We start from the raw sequence: 17,425 nt of genomic DNA, 5'->3' as shown, positions 1-17,425 counted from the left end.
AAAACCCTGCTGCCCACGCCCAAGACCGGCTAACTTGGTTATGCCTGAGGAAGATCCTCAAGATCCTCTCGTCTTCGACGTGAATCGAACCTGGGACACTCCTTCCCCAGGCATATGGTTGCGAGGCGCAAAGCCACTAGGCTAACCGCGCGGACCTTAAGCTTACTTTTGTAATCGGTATCGAACTGTGATTTAAACTTCACACGTTTCCTGACAGAACTACCGGAACATAATTTATGCCCTAACCAAAGTGTAGCCAGGTTTTCAAAACGTTCCAAACTTTGAGGCGCAGTGTACGACAAATACCGTACACGCGATGTCAGTATTATATCGCAGATAATAAAAGTTTACAAAAACCAATTTATGCTTCACGATCTTTAGCTTTAGCTGTCTAAAGTTATCGATTAGTTAAAGTTTAGCTGGTAAGCGTACCAGCTCAGCAACAGGTAGCGGGTTCGAATCCGACGTTGGCATGGATCTTTGATTGTCTTCAGGCAGGAGATGAATTCATCGCCCGGTGCGAGACCACCGTCACGTTTCAGGCCCGAAGTGGCTTGAAAATGTTCTATGTTTGGTCTTAAGAGCAGGGTTTCCAGACTATGTAAAAAGAAGTGATAAAAATAGAAAAAAAAAGCATCATCAGTCCCTCCACGATACAAAATGTACATTTTTAAATAACTTTCGTGGGTGGAAGCAACATAAAAAAAAAAAAAAAAAACGAATGATACCACCCTTGTCCAAATGGGCATAAAAATCGTTTCGAAGTTCTAACTTCTTCATATTTAGGCCTTTAATAATTTTCTCCAAGAAGTTACTTTAATCCTATCAGGACAATACAAATGAAATCTGACAACCATCTGCGCAACATCGAAATTGATAGTGTCGCTCTACTTCATACTTATTTTATTTTCTTTCAGCCAACTAATTATGTCTGAGACTTTTTTCGCATCTGCAGATTCCAGACACGATTTTTTGCAACATTCCATCTTCTTAGATTAATCTGTATTTGCACAATTTCGTGTGCATCGTCATTTATATCAATTAGTTCAATTTCTCGTTATTAAATTGGTTCGCTAAACTAGTCAGAATGACAACCGTAGAACAGGAATTTATTCTTAATTTTTCCAGGAATATGCAATTATGAAAAGTAATCACCGAGTTTATTTCTGATTGCAAAATAATCCACGACCACTTTATGTAATTTTATGTGTTCGTTTGACATAAAAAAGAAGAAACAAAATGATGCCAAGACTAACCTGGATGTTCTTAAATTTTAGTTTCAGAAGTGATGCTTATAAAAGCAGAGTAAGCGTGAAGCAGGTTTAATTGTAAATTCGTTTGATAGGACAACTGCGAAATAGGGCGAAGTGTCGTTAAGGAGAATTCTCTAGTATTAGTCATTTGCACGACTGCATCAAATCACTTTGAGACGAAGAGCAATTGCCGATAGGAAGCACTTCAATCAGTTGCTTTGTTTGCTTTCTTTATTTTTATTGAAAAAGCGTTTCTGTTCGGCTCGATCGATTAAGCAAGAAAAAATTTATGCCAGATTAAAATGAAAACTGGTCCGGCATAGAAATAACAGGAAGCAATAAAGATTAAATATTTAAACTATATGCACGGAGAATAACGAATGAATAAACTTCCCAACTAAACGTGTTTAACAGACGTATGAAACTGCAACGAACATCCGCAACACAAATACAGTATTTGCAAACGGCAAAGTACATCCCGTGCATTTCTGGCTGTTCCTGTGCTCTTGGATTCCTCTTAGGATTCAAATGCTTTGAAACTAATTTTATATCTCTTCTTGTTTGTGTGTTGGAGATAGAAGTGTTTTGTAGGTGTTGAGCATGCGTCAGCCGTCAATATGTCGCGTTTCTCCAATTGCTAGAATTAGAAGCAATTCCTAATTAGGAAATGTATTTTGTTAGACATAAATGTCAGAACTTTAATGTGACATTTATGTCAGAAAATGTTCCGACATTTTGCTACAAAAATTACACGAGGACGAAATTACACAAGGAAGAAATTGCAGAAACAAAAAATTACACATAGATAAAAATACACTAAGAAAAACAAATTAAAAAGAAAAAATACACAAGTAAGAAATTACACATGAAATAAAATTTACCAAAAATTGTTCAAAATTTATAACCAGCAAGGGGTAAATCACTAGTGCAGATTTGGGCAAGGGGATTTGGGAGGTGGTTGAATTGGAAACTCAAAATGATGTCGTGCTTAGCTACCCTAATTAGTACTTACCTCAGATTTACAAGGAATAATTTCCAAAGGTAAAACCAATCGACAATTGTTAATCACCGTGAACTGCTCAAGAATTTCTAAGAATTGTTTGGATGAAGTAAGGAAGATTTAAGTTTAAAATGAAAAGCAGATTCGGATATTAGAAAGAGAACACAAAAATAAGTATGAAAGATGTTGTTCCAAAAAGAAGATTTTAAGATTTTAAAATAAGTAAATTTTTGTCTTACATTCTTCAGTTCTAGTTTAGTGACTCGTAATCCAACTAGTGTATAACTTGCGACGTAATAAATTTCGTGATTAATTTTTTTAAATTAATTTTTAATTTTAAAAAATTAAATGGCTGATTTTGAATACGGCGTTAGTAATAAAGGTGGTCAAATTATAATTTACAAAGGATTTGAGTTTATTCATCATCGTGAAACTTCTATCGCAACTATTCATTGGCGTTGTGCAAAGTTTAGAATTTTACATTGTTGATCGCTGCTCCATACCAGAGACAACAAGATCATCCGTGAGTCTTCAGAACACTGTCATATTAATAGGACTTTTGAATCTGAAGCTCATCAACTTGCAAATCAAATGACAAGAAAAATGCCGAATCCAGGCGCAACGGCTCGTGCAATTATAGCTAACAGTTTAGTGACTGTATCAGACGGATTAAAAATTTGCCTACCGAAGAAGAGCTCCATGACGAGGCGATTAAATAGATCCAAAGCTAAAACAGTCGGAAATGTTCCGTCAAATCCAGATAACAAAAATTTTGAAATACTAGAGAAGTACTCTTTATGTACCGGAATCATGAGAAGTACCATGATTCCGGGGCAGAAGTTCCAGAACGTATAATACTAATTGGTCACAAGTCTCTTCTAGATCAACTTGTAGTTAACAATTTTTGGCAAGGAGATGGTACATTTAAAGTGGTTCCAGAAATATATTATCAGTTATACAGTATCCATGTCCAATATGATTCAGGCGTCGCTTTTCCTTGTCTACTGGCTCTTCTAACAGGGAAAAAGGAAGAAATATACGTGAAGATGCTGAACATGTTACTGGAGAAAATTCCTCAAGCTCGACCACGAAAAATTTTGACCGATTTCGAAACAGCAGCAATGAATGCTTTCCGTACCGTGTTTGAAAACATCGAAATTGGTGGCTGCTTTTTCTAATTATCACAATCTATTATACGCAAAGTAAATGAATGTGGACTAAAATCTCTATATGAATCCAATCAGTCATTTGCAGTACACATTAAAATGTTACAATCACTTGCACTTTTACCAGAAGAAGAAGTGTTAGAAACATGTTTAGAAGTTGCTGATCTGTTCGCTAATTTAGACGAATATAATGAACAAATCGAACAAGATCTCTGCTGCAAAATTTTTGCACGCACAACATCCAATGGTAATCCATTCCAATCACGTACCACCCTATGAGAGAAAAATCTAGCTCTCACACCCTTTTCGGCGGCCTTCATTCTCAGCTTCCAAGGATGCACTCTCGTCCTTTCCCCACCTTCCATAAATTGAAAATTTCCATCAACCGAAATCCTGAGCCTTTCAGAAGTTTGTAAGTCTCCATCATATCACCAGCAGACCAGACTTGCGCACAATAGTCCAACTGAGGTCTTATCAAGGCCTTATAAAGAGGCAAAATGACATCCTTATGTTTACATGTGAACGTTCGTTTCAGCATTGCAGCATTGCATAAAGAAATACATAACTATGCAATACGTTTTTCATTTCGACGGTTCCGAAACAGCATCAATAATTATAAATTAATAACTGCATTTATGGCTATCGCATATCTGCAGATCATCGCACATTCTCAGCAAATGTTGCATCCTTCGTGTACGCCTTTAATCTCATATATGGCAAAAGAAACCTCATCGCATATTTCCGTTAGTTTCAATACAGGTGGTTGGAATTTTTCTTTCTCATCTTCTTGTTAACCGCAAGATGTAATTCCTTTAATGGAATTTATCTGTACAAATATAAAACAGAATTGTTTGTCATCGGTGAAACTCGTGAAGAGGGGTATGCCCGTGAGTTACAATGACAGTGTTCGGCCAAACCAGAACGGACGTGCTTGGTGAAAATATCTTCGCTCGGGATGATGACCTTGTGGCAGATTAATGCCTCGCAAGATACCGATGCAGTAATCCTGATCACTTTTTTTTTGACAAATCTTTATGACTTTTTTATCCATAAGAAACGTATTCTCTAGACGAGCAAATAAGGAAGTTACAATCCGTCTCTGAGAGGAGGCCTGCGTTTTATTCCAAATAGATAAAAAGATGCGCTCTTTGATCTGCAGAATGAGAGAGGCTAAACAATTTTGCAAAATATTTATTTTAGGTTTTCCTATCCGTCAAAATTGTTTTGATTAGCCTTCAATATTTTCCCCACATTCTGTATTAGTGAAGATTAATGTCGGTTTGCTCATTTAGTTGGATTCTTCTTTTAGGAATAACATCTTACATACTTGTTTTTGTGTTCTCTTTCTAATCTCTGATTCTGCTTTTCATTTTAAACTTAAATCTTCCTTACTTCATCAGCTCATTCATTCATTCCTCCGAAGTATTTAATTTCTTTGCCAAATGATTATGTGTGGGCACCCTCATACGGAGGTCAACCATGTCATCGTTCGGTTATAAATTCAAAATTCTGTTTTACCACAAAGTGAAGCATACGTTTTTTTTTTTTTTCAGTGTTGTTCTTATTGCTTTTCCTCTTTATGTTTCCTCTTTTTGTCTTCAAACGACACCCGCTGGTTCGTTTCCTTCACTTCACTTTACTCCATTTATCTTCCAAAATCATTTTCTCTTCTTTTCTACTAACGCATTCCATTTGGAGCATTTCTGTGTGTGCTTCAGAATTGACCCTTGTTTCTCTTCTCGTGTCTTCTTTAGTTCTTAGTTTTTCGTTCAAGCTGCACAAGCCGTGTACTATGGGATTTTTACAGCACTTTCGAAAACTCCTCCCTGTTATCTAATTTTTGGTCATTGCCAGTAGGTTCATTTCTTTTTCTAAATATTAAGAACGAATAGCATCCTCTCAATCCAATCCGTTGATCTTCTCTGTCTAATTTGCACGAAGAAAGGATTCAAAATATGTTTCTAGTCCTTGTTCAAAGCTATTTAAATGACATCCATTCTTTAATTGCAGTGTGGAAATCGATTAGAGAAATTTGGGTTTTGTACAACGTTAAAAGGACATTGTAAGTAAATAGAACTATCAATTAATATCGCCACGTTCTAAGAGGCCATTGCGTAAACAAGTACTTTATAATTCTTTGGTCACACAATATTCTTGCAGTATTCTTGGTAAAAAAAAAAAAGAAGAAAGAATTCTACGATCTTTCATAATCATCCTCTAGGATAATGGCGTCCCGGAATTGTCTGAGGAATTCTTCTCAAGAAAAAAAAAAGGTTGTTTGAAAAGAAATTGTTTGCTAACAATTGCAGGTAACCAGCTTTTTACTTGGATAAACTTAACACATCAGTACTATACCAGTAACTTTAAACAAGATCAAGATAAGATAAGGATTCGTGATATGATTGGCTGATAAGATCAGTGACATCATTGTAATATCATGAGTTTGGAATTTTTCTGGGGAACATGTGTGTGAGTGACATCACGATGTTTGTTTTTTCGCGTATGGGATTGTTGGTGATGGCTAGAGATAAGGATTCTTGTCGTGATTGGTGGAACACTATGAACAAAATAGGGGTATGGTTTACGGGAAAAGCGACGTCAGTATCCTGGATGTGTGTTGTTATCAGACGTAGACAAGTGACGTAATATGTTAGTTGTAAATAAGTAGCGTTATTGTTTTGAATGGAAAAAGAAGATATACTAGTTGATAAGGGTTCGTGTCGTGATTGGAGGGACACTTTAAAACAAATAGGGGTAGGGTGAATGGGGGAAGAGACTTCACTGTCGTGGATGTGTATTGTGAGATGTAGATTAAGTGAACGGTTTGTGTATGGAATTGTGGGTGATGGTAGAGATAGGATAGAGTATGGAATGTTTGAAATTTCGTTTAGGGGCCCCAATCTGTCAGTGACATCCTGTTATGTGTTTGGTTCGCGTACGGAATTGTAGGTGATGGTTAGAGATAAGGAATCGTGACGTCATGAGTTTGGCATTTTCTGGAGAACATATGTCTCAGTGACATCACATAGTGTGTTTTTGTTCGCGTATAGTCTTGTGGGTGTTTGTTAGAGATAAGATAACTTGGAATTTCCCATGGTGACACACATTCGTCATTGAAGTCACATTTTGTGTTTGGTTCTCTATAGCTGGTTTGGGGTATTTCATTCCTGTTATTAGGTATGGGAATTTTAGTTTAGAGTGAAGAGCTGACGGCAGCATTTGGACATTTTCGGAATAATTAATTACAAATTATCATTGGTGTCCCCCTCAAACATACGCACACACACACACACACACACACACGCACACACACACACACACACACACACACACACACACACACACACACACACACACACACACACACACACACACGTTTTCTTATCAATAGATGAGTATAGGAATTTTTAGTTAGAGTAAAGACAGCTGGTGGCAGCATTTAGACATTTACTGAATAATTAATTATATGCTATCACTGGTGTCCCCTCAACCACACACATTTAGACATGAAAAGTCGGCAATGTATCCCATGGTGATACTTTCCAATGCATGTACCCCATGATTATTCTTATGAAAATATTTATTCAGTATTAGAATTAGAATTGCGGTTACCAAAACATACGATCAGAAGTCATTGAAATTACAAATATCACTTGTTGTGTTTAAGTTTAACCAAAAAAGATTAACTTACTTTCTTTCCAGAATGGGGCATCTTGGAACTAGCGAGGTTCTGAAAACAATAGTATTCCAATTTGTTGAATTATAACCATATATTCACAGGCACAAAACACACAAACATAAGGTCTGAAAATGCAGTTGACTCTTTTTTCCTTATTGGTTACTATGCGTTTCGTTTATTTCCTTCGCTCATGGTTATGTTTTTTTTCTTTCCATGCTTCTGGAGTTTCTGTGCTTACTGACATCATGGGAAGAAAAGTAAACTGACCGCTTGCCTATTCTGTTAATTTCACAATGTAGTGCGATATGTTGTACTAAGACTAAGTATTTGGACTCGTATATTTTTTCCCCAGAGAAATTTCAAACATTCCAAACTCATGACGGCACTTACAATGACGTCACTGATCTCATCAGCTAATCACGTCACGAAACCTTATCTTGCCTTGATCTTGATCTTGTTTAAAGTAATCGGTATACTACTCACATCTTACGTAGGATAGGTGCTCCGTAGCGCAATTGGAAACCGAGGGCGCATTACGTCCTCTGATTGGAAAAGGCTGAATTCGGTTCTAGTCGCGACAACAGGAACATTTACGTGGGTTCTTTCGATTGAAGGTGAGTTAGCCAATCTTGGAAATTCGGGTTTTTCATTCTGCGTACAGGCGAATCGGTCAAGGCAATATACAGACAAAAATACTGTCGTTGTTGGTGAAGGGCAGTAGGTGGCGTTGATGGTAGTCGTGTGCAGTGGAATAATCAAATAGTAGTATGAGATACGATATCTATGCCGGAGCAGAGTAGACTGACCTCTCGCAATGAGTCCTTGGACTCTTTGCGGATGTCATGTAATAATGGCAAAATAGATTCCTAGACTGGCTGAAAAATAATATACTACATCTTCCACCCCCCCTCCCCCGCTGTTCTGTACATGAAGTATGCGTCAATGTGCAGTGCTCAGTACCCGAAAAGGAACATGTGAGGTTCAATAGAGATCATGTCACAGGATGCAGTCTCCGCAGTTATCCGTGATTTTAGCAAGTACTTCCCCTTCGCCCTCAAAACAACTGTAGTCGAAGACTTCGCTCGATGGAAATGTGTGGTTGCTATTTCAGTCGAAAGGCGCAGGAAGTTAACACCAATGCACCGAAGAGTGGGTTCGGGGAGGTACGAAAAACTCTGGAGTGCATCTTGAAAGGGATCAACGAGGAGTCTAAAGCTTCTGGAGGGTTCAGGTTACTAGGTCGGTTTCTATGGAAGGTCAGTTACATTTAAGCTGCACATCAAGCATGGCAATAAACAGCGTAACCGTAATGAACGTCGTCATTGATCTGTGGAGCATTAGAAGTCGTGATAAAATCGCAGAAGAATCTCTTTTCAAATTGATAGGTGCGCTTGGCGAATGTTCGGTAAATACTTTATGCGTATTATCATCTCAGTTGCAAAAGCTTGGTGGTTGTGGCTATGGAGTTTGAAGCTCCCTGTTCGGGTATTAACTGCTAGCGTGTTTTTTGTCGTATTCCTAGAAGGCTGCGTGATGAAAAATAAGTAACTTCTAGATAATTAGGGAAGAAATCCAGGTCTCTTTAAACACAACAGTGTAGAGTACTGTTTTCAATTCAGGTATTGTTGTTATGCGTTTTAGTAAAGAAGTGTGGAAAACTATCCTACATACACAACGTGCTGACCTCAATCCAAAGAACACATTTGGGATTAACGTCCTTCAACATGGAAGGGAAATTGGTCCAAAATATTCATACGGTTACAAACTCGTATAGTCACATTAAAATATAGCGATGGTTCCATCCTTATTTCAGCTTAGTGTAAGCGCAGGGAATATTTTAGTGGAGGATGAGAAAGAGTTAAGTGTGCCGATGTTGCGAACGGCAGTGCTTGCTAGTAATACTTTTGAACAGTTCATTACTAGCCTTAGCTTTAATCGGAAGGAGCTGTCGGGTTTAATTAAACTTTTAAATTTCTTCTTGAAATCAGAAAGTAATTAAAAGTTCCGATCTCCCTTCCTCGTGTTCACAATTCACTTGCAGAGAATCACTTCGCGTGTGGAATTTCTGTTTAGATGATTTCACATTTTCTTTTGGTGTGCTTCATTTCCACGGAGAAATATTCCTGATTCTTAATATTTGTCCGATGCGTGAACCCGCTTAATGAATAAATCTTTAGACGTTTAATCTCAATATACAATAAAACATACGGGTTTTCAGGTACATTTATTATTCTGGCTGAAGGGGATGCAGTGATCATTCAGTGGACGAGATAGCGTGAGAATCAGTTAGTTTGGGCTCTAGTATTATTTCTGTAGTGAGGAGGGCTGTTAGGAAGCGCTGAAGTTTTTCTGTCCTTTGTATACTAGATGTGCGCAAAATTATCAAGAGCGGATGGGGGCCCATACCAAAACGGGTCTCTTGATATAAAGCATATAGTGTAATGTTAATTAATAAATTATGGGATAGAAGACGTTTCTTCAAAATATCTTATGTTTTTCCACTTCAGTATAGATTTGCTAATGCTCATGACGTAGTAACGAGATATGTTTTGTGTTGAAATCAAAGGAACAAAATGTCAATAATTTTAAGAGATTAAGGTTTGTGAAAATAAATACAATGCAGAAAACTGCATTTATTTTTTACAGGAGTGTTAGAAGCACGTTATGTTTACCGGCAATATATATGCGTCTAACTGTTCGAAAGCTGTGTTCCATACTCAGTATACAGCGTGAGAAACAATACCACAAAAAAAGAAGGGTATATTTTCTTCCTTCTGCGAAACAAAGACTTGAAAGTAAAATGATTTTGTGACTAGTAAAGCATTTTTCCCGCATTGTTTATCAGAAGTACTCTTAAATGGGAAGAAGCCATGGAAAACTTGAATCCTGTGAGAAGGAGCACATCTGGAAAATGAGATCAGATCCTTCACACGTAAATGGATGTCCTCATCCATAAATCAGTCCAAAGACTGTTGAACATTATGTACTGCATCAACATGATTTTGTCATCATAATTTATAGCAATCAAAATCATCTGTCTAGATAGGTTCATAGATCCTTCAAAGTATATCTTAATGATCCCGATTTCGCTTGAAGAAGAAGCGAAACAAAAGCCGGCTAAGTCATTTGTATTCGTTAACAATATGTAAGCTGAAGGAACACGGATATTCTGCTCTTGCATACGACTGGGATTAAAATTCATCGAAGGTGCCCCTGTTCTTCTTGAAATTCGTTCTCCTTCTCTTCTGCAAAAGGATGTCTCATTAATCGGATCTTTCCATTTCTTCCCTCAACCCTGCCACGCTGCACTGATGTATTACATGCTTTCGAGAGTGGGGTCTTACACGAAAATATTTAATGAACAAAGCGGGTGTTCCTTTCGTATTTTCTTAATTCTAGTAATGGAAGGAATTCAGGGCGCTCGAGTCATTTGAGACGATTTCACTTGACGGATATGAAAAGAAATAGGACTCCTCCAGAGATGAAGTCACACGTGAATATTCTTAATGCTATTCGCTTTTTCAAACGACCGCAGGGTGTCAGAGGAAGATTAATGAGCACGTGAATTCTGAGATTCCTAGTGCATTATAAACAATGTAATAATTATCCCGGAAATACTGGCGCAGCTATGTGTTGTGAGGAAGTGTCCTGCTTGAAGAAGCGAAACAGAAGCCGACTAAAGCGATGATGACTCACAGGAACGCGCCGTCTGCTTAATGACGGGGAACAAATTAGGCCAGAATTCCTGCTGGTGGTTTTCTCATCCCCATGGTAACGCATGAAGGTGAGAATGCAATTAAGGAGTCTCAAGGGTGATGTCATTAGGACACGGGTTTTGTAGCAAAGTTTTGCAGGCCACAAAATCTCCCCCCCCCCGACCTCCCTAGACGAAGGGGGAAAGAGAAATATTTTTCGAATCCTGATAGTCTGGGGAATAGAAGAGAGTGGAACAGCATGTCTGAAGGGAATAGTCGGGTCCCCTAATAAGTTGCTTTATAACTCGTGGGAGCAGAGTAATTACTCGAAGAAATAAAGGGGAGGAGCTTGTACTTACTGGGGATTGAAGAACTGTCTCTCTGGGTTCATTTATTCTTTGCTTACGTTAAGCCGATGGACTTGTAAATTTCTTCGGCTTTCTCGTTGGCCTTCTTGCAGTCAGCAGAATATTTGCAAAGTGAAAAACGATCTCCATCACCGTAGTGCAATTCTCCCTCAACACTCCACTTCTTTCGCACCGCACTGCGAAATGATACACGGCGCAGAAAGAAGGCTAAATGTAAGTGAATGTGTTGTAAGCGAATATCTTCCATGTGAGAAGCGTGAACCACTGATAAATTAATTCGCACTGAGCCATTTGCCCTTCGGAGGAAAAACTTTTGTTAATGTCCTGTCTAGGATCTGGAGAATCTTTATAATGAAACACTACAGGAAAAGTACGAAGTGATCTTTTTTTCGAGAGATTTGTGTGCGAATCCGTTCTACAGCAGGAGGAATATTTATTATACGGACTTTTGAACGAGTTAGGAAGAAGGCAATTTCATTGAGAAGTGTCAGGGATTGTAGTTCTGGAAGTTCTTTTTTTGTCCACCACAAAACGGAAACTCTCACACCAAACACTTCCACGTGATCCATACACTTGTATTAAATGCGAATCAACCAGGAATATTCATCTTTTTGGTTATTTTTAATGATACGTTCACGAATAAAAGCTATTTGGTACTCGTCTTTCTGAATCACTTATGGATAAGTATAACGAGTGAAATACTGTCATACAATCGGATGTGAACTGAAGTTATTTTAGTTATTATTTAAAATTTTATAAAAATAAAAATTTGTGATAAAAATTTAATTACACTAAATGGTAAGCTTAGAAACATGAATTGCATTATGCATATTAAAAATATTACGTTAAAAATAATTAATACAAAAACATCCTGAACACGTATTGAAGCACAGTACTTGGAAAGTGTCATTTCTTTCGCTTCAAGCGAAACTTTCTTTGATTTCGCTGCGAGACTTCTCCCACACAGAATTCGAACCGTTCGAAACAAAGCAGTTCGCTGTGAATACCGTGCTGCGGTGGTGGTGTTTGGAATTCACTCCAGTTTGACAGTCTGCGTATCTAGTGAGGCCATAAACGGCAGCTGGGGTTAATGCATGCTTCGTAAGGTCAGTCATATTCAAAGTACTCGCCAAACCGCCCAGATGTTTTCGTATTTTAGTTCTCTTTCGACAAAGTCTGCACGTTCATCGCAAGAAAGAATCAAATTAATTTCTTTTCGATTATTAGACACGTGGTGGTACAAGAATTAATAATAAACTTACTATTACAGCTATTTCAGCCTGAAACTATCGAGGAAAAAGCGAATTTATAAGGCGAAGAGTGATTGTCGCTGCTACACCTTGTTCGTTATGAGGAATTCTTGCGCCCAACTATTTCTAACAATCAGTCGCGAGGTCCGGAAACATATGTTTTCTTTTTTTTTTCCTTCCATTTTCGGCAATAAATAATTGGGATGATATTTCTTTCCATGGTCTGGGAAGATCATTTCAGTAGATGGTTGTTATTAAGAAAAGAATGCTTGCTGTGGGCAAAACAGTTTTATTTGCTGTTCAAAGTCTGCTTATTCGTGGCACTGCGGTTTCAAACAGAATTACGGGTCAAATACTATTAAGGCGAGATTTAAATAATTCTGTAATTCCAAATAAACTCCAGGGTTAGACGATAGATATTTGCTTCCTATCTTATACAAAACACTATCTTATAACTAGGTTTACAATGTAAAAAAAAATATTTATTTTTCCATCTTGAAAGGTGTCTTAAAGTTTACTTCGGACAGATTACCACTAATGTTGCTACAGGAGTAACAAAGCATTCTTCAATTCACTTTGGTTGGATATATGGCCGAAGCAAGCAAGACTGCGAGGACAATGTTCTGTTACCTATAAATTCGGGTTTTCGTTAAGTCTGGTTTCTTGTTTTGAGATGAAAAACTGTCGTTTCTTGGAGGAAAATTCCGCCTCAGTTTGGAAAGTTTCATCTTGCTTCAGAAACCCTTACGAAGATTCACCGCATCCTAGACGGGGTCCAAACCCATGGCTTTCCATCCGAAGGATAAATATCGTTGATCCTCAGCACAGTTGCCTTAATATTACGGTTCTTGGTTCTTCTAAATATCGATTCAAACTGCAAATCCATTCAGAACGATCAACTATCTCACCAACGTTTGGTAGTAAACAGCTCCAAGCATCGGTGAATTATCCAAGAAGTGCAATGTGCAGCTCCTTTGTCGTTCTACAATAATATCTTTTCGCAGTGATATCTTTTCGCTCCGAGAAACATTTTTCCGTTTTGAAAAATACGGGCCATATTGAAAGTCAGGATTGTTTCGCAATCTGCTCTGAGTCATCTGAGAAAAATTAGTTTTACATTTTCCAGATCTTGCTACATAATAAAAAGTTTTATTTATGGCGCCCGTCATGTGTGGGACTGATATAAGGGACGTTAAAACTGAATTAACTTTAAATTGGAAAGGATGATTAGTCAGATTCTATTTTCTTCTCCCAGACAACGATGGTTGGCATTTACCTGCAGAAGGAACGTTTTCTGCGTTCATATTCCGTTGTCATGGTTACAACATCAGCTAATTTATTAAGCATTTCTCCTTAATTCATAAATTAAATCATCGATGCAATAAATTATGATCCTGAGTATCTTCGGTGGGGATATGGCAGTGCCCTCAGGGCGACGCTGAATATGCTAAGAAGAGAAGCTAGCTAAAGAGAATGGTTTCTTAATCAGATTTTTACAGCAGTGTTATTAGAGGGTTAATGCTTCTCTTGTCAGACACACGCGTGCAGCATCTTCGGGAATTCCTCAGGTATACAGCGAGGCATCATTAATCCTGCAGTGCTGATAATTCTTTCTCCCCGAACACACTTAACACGCAGTTATGTCTCGATGGGAACACCATTAATCCGGTACTGATTACGCGATCATTTCTCGCCACCTCCTTAATTCCGACACAGAGAATTCGATTAGCTAATTATTTATGACACTGCCCGACCCCGTCTCCAGTGATCCGTGTTGCCAGCTCTTCTCTCCAATACTGCTGACGATGCAACCTGCTTCCGTTATTTCAGCCAAGTCGCTGTGCACAAGGTGATCCCTACAGGGAACAAATAATACCCTTTGATCTCTCGTCTCTTCCCAGTGAACTCGAGCCATTCTTGTGGAGCATAATTCAATAGCGATATTCACTCACATGCATACAAAAAACATATATATAGATATATATATATTTAATATATATATTTAAAAAAAAATATCAAGAATACATATATATATATATATATATATATATATATGTATTCTTGATCATCTACTCGGTTGTAATGATACATTTTAAAGAATAAATTTTAAATGACTTTAAACCGAGATAAAATATTAAATTTTAATGATAATGATACAACTAGTTTTAGCCTTTTACAGCCTTCTTCATGTATCCATTAAAGGTAGAACACAGTAATAAAAAATTGAAGTTACATAAAACTGAGAATTACAGGCAAAAATGCAATACATAATTGACACAAAAACGTTGTATTTTTCAAGTCGTTCTATCTAACGTGCTATTGTTTGTTGTATGCGGGCTTGTAGGTTCTCGTGAGCGCCAGCATTGAACAACTGCAGTATGGCTATCAGGGATGTAACTCAAATTGCTGTTCAAATGTACAGGATTAAGGAGGTTTCTCTGCACTGTTTTCTTTCAAACTCATCACTAGAGCGAAAAATGTTTTCGGATTTATCCCAGCAAACTGAGTGACTATATATATATATATATATATATATATATATATAGTCACTCAGTATATATATATATATATATATATATATATATATATAATTGGAAAATGTTCCTATTTCTGTCTCTCTGCAATTGTAAGTAAAATTTGGCTACATCGGTACCTGGGTAGAGTCCATTATCAAAGAGAAGGTGATGAAACTCTGTTCTGTGTCGAGTGCACCCGCATGCTTGCTAATATATTCTAAAATTAGATCGTTTCAATGTACCTCAAAAGCCTCGCTTTAAATCATTATCAATTAATAAGTTCCAATATGTACACAAAACGGGATGTATGTGATATACTATAACAGAACTACATGATATTATTACAAACCTCCTAGCAACAATTTCCTGCCAAATTTATCTCTATTTTCCACGGCTACAAAAACGTCGCATCTTATATTTCAGTTTTAGGACACTTCTGACTACATCATAACTAATCTCGAGTTTTGCTCTGTGTTTTTCTTGCCATCAAACAGCTGTTTTGCTAATCCTTTCTCCGCTAATTCTACAACTGTCAAGTTCCTGTCTAATATCTTCCTCATCTTCTAATATATTCCTGAGCATGACATGCGTGAGTGGTGAAAAGCCACATCATCTACTTGGTAACATCTACTTGGTAACATCATCAGTCAAATTCATAAAAGAAGTGGAAGAAGAAAAAGATATGCACCTAAAATGTCAAGAGATTTAAGCAGAAACCAAACTGACTACTCAAAAGAAAAATAGAAATGATTCCTGAACTAAATTAAATCTTATAAAACTTATTTAGGAACACAATTTGACAGCAATCATAATCTAGTCACGGCTGAGACAAATATCAAGCTGAGAACTAAATTCTCAAAGAGAAAGTTTCATTATATGGATAAGCGAAAAAAAATACAAATTTATATAAATCTTCTGGAGACGAACAAAAGACACTCAATAAGCACTGATTAAGAAAGAATAAGAACTGCGGAAAAAATCATGGTCGGTGATTAAGAAAACAATACAACAGAGAAATTCCTGGAAAAAGTAAGAAAAAACTTAGAAAACCCTGACTAACAATAGAGTGATCACACTGATAGATGAGAGTAGTAAAAGGAAAAACAAGGACAATGATAAGAGTACAGACGAATATGTAAGATTAAGAAACGGAATTCCTGCAGATTGCAGAAGACGAGGGGGAAAATGAATGCAGGAAAGATGTCAGGAGAGTGAAAATGCGAAGAAAGAAGAGAAAAAGGACATTGCGTGTAGCTTAATACAGGAAACGCCAATCAGAAGTACCCTGATGAGATGTGTCAAGCTGATTTCATGACAGATCCAATAAACGAAGGCATAAGGAAACAGTGCAGTACAATGGATTGGAATTGATCTATATTAATATAATAGCCAAAACATGATTCAGTGAAGTTGAAGTAGCCGATATTCTAAGAGAAAAAAGTTTCAAAGTGCTTTCTGCTAAATAAACAATTCAAGAAAGTCATGATGATATGAATACGGGATTGATAATGACAAGTCAATGACATGGCAAAATCTCAGGTGTTGGAAGAAAAAGATCCAAGAAATCAAATACTACATTCAAATTCATGTTTAATAAGCATGAAAAGATTGGACTGGAGATACTAGATGGTTATAAATGACTCATACTCAGTATAAACAGCTTGACTTGGACGTTAGTAGAATTCTGAAACTGATCAAATAAAGAGGGATGTGCGTCAGAAGGAGATGGTTCCTGTGCCAACTTATTTGTAAACTTATACAATGAAGACGGTACGAATGGGATAAACGTGGAACATTATCTAATATACTCATAAGTAGCAAGCCGAATTTTGCGGATGATATTGCAGTGATCCATCATTCAAAAGCAGAGTACTGTAACACTTTCGTTCTGTTCACTATTCGCTGCTAAGGTTCTCTCTGAACAGTGAAACTATACTCCAATTTTCAACTTTTGAATATTTAGGGAGTGTGATAACAGATCTGGAGAATTACAATGGCAAAGCAAGCTTTGCTAAATAAAATACTGTTATTATCCTTTAATATACGAGATTTGGAACTAAGGAGAGAAAATATTCTTAAGGCTTTGGAGTATTTATGCAAGAGAACCACATGGACGGTCTCAAAACCAGACACTAAAAGAATTGAAGCACGTGAGTTATATTTTTTGCGAAGAATACTGGAAATTAAATGGACAGAAAATTAACAGTCGAGGGAGGACGTACTCCGAGGAATATCATCAGGGCAGTGGAATATAGTGGAAGTGGATTTTTGAAGCAAATGTGATGGGTAAAATACAGCATGCTGGACTGATTGTGAATCGTAATGCCCGTCTCATTTATGATGAACAGAAAGGATTTCATTTTAACACGTCAATATCAAAGAATGGTTATTCGTGAACCAATGAAGTGAAATATTTTGACGGATCTCAACTTTTTGTGCCAATTTTTTTTTTTTTTTGATTGACGTCAAAATTTTTAAGTGAAAATACAATTGCGAAA

Source organism: Typopeltis vanoorti, chromosome 23 (genome assembly GCF_054136105.1).
Source record: "Typopeltis vanoorti isolate ZY-2024b chromosome 23, IOZ_Tvanoo_1.0, whole genome shotgun sequence".
Lineage (NCBI taxonomy): Eukaryota > Metazoa > Arthropoda > Arachnida > Uropygi > Thelyphonidae > Typopeltis > Typopeltis vanoorti.
This window is presented reverse-complemented; position numbering follows the sequence as displayed.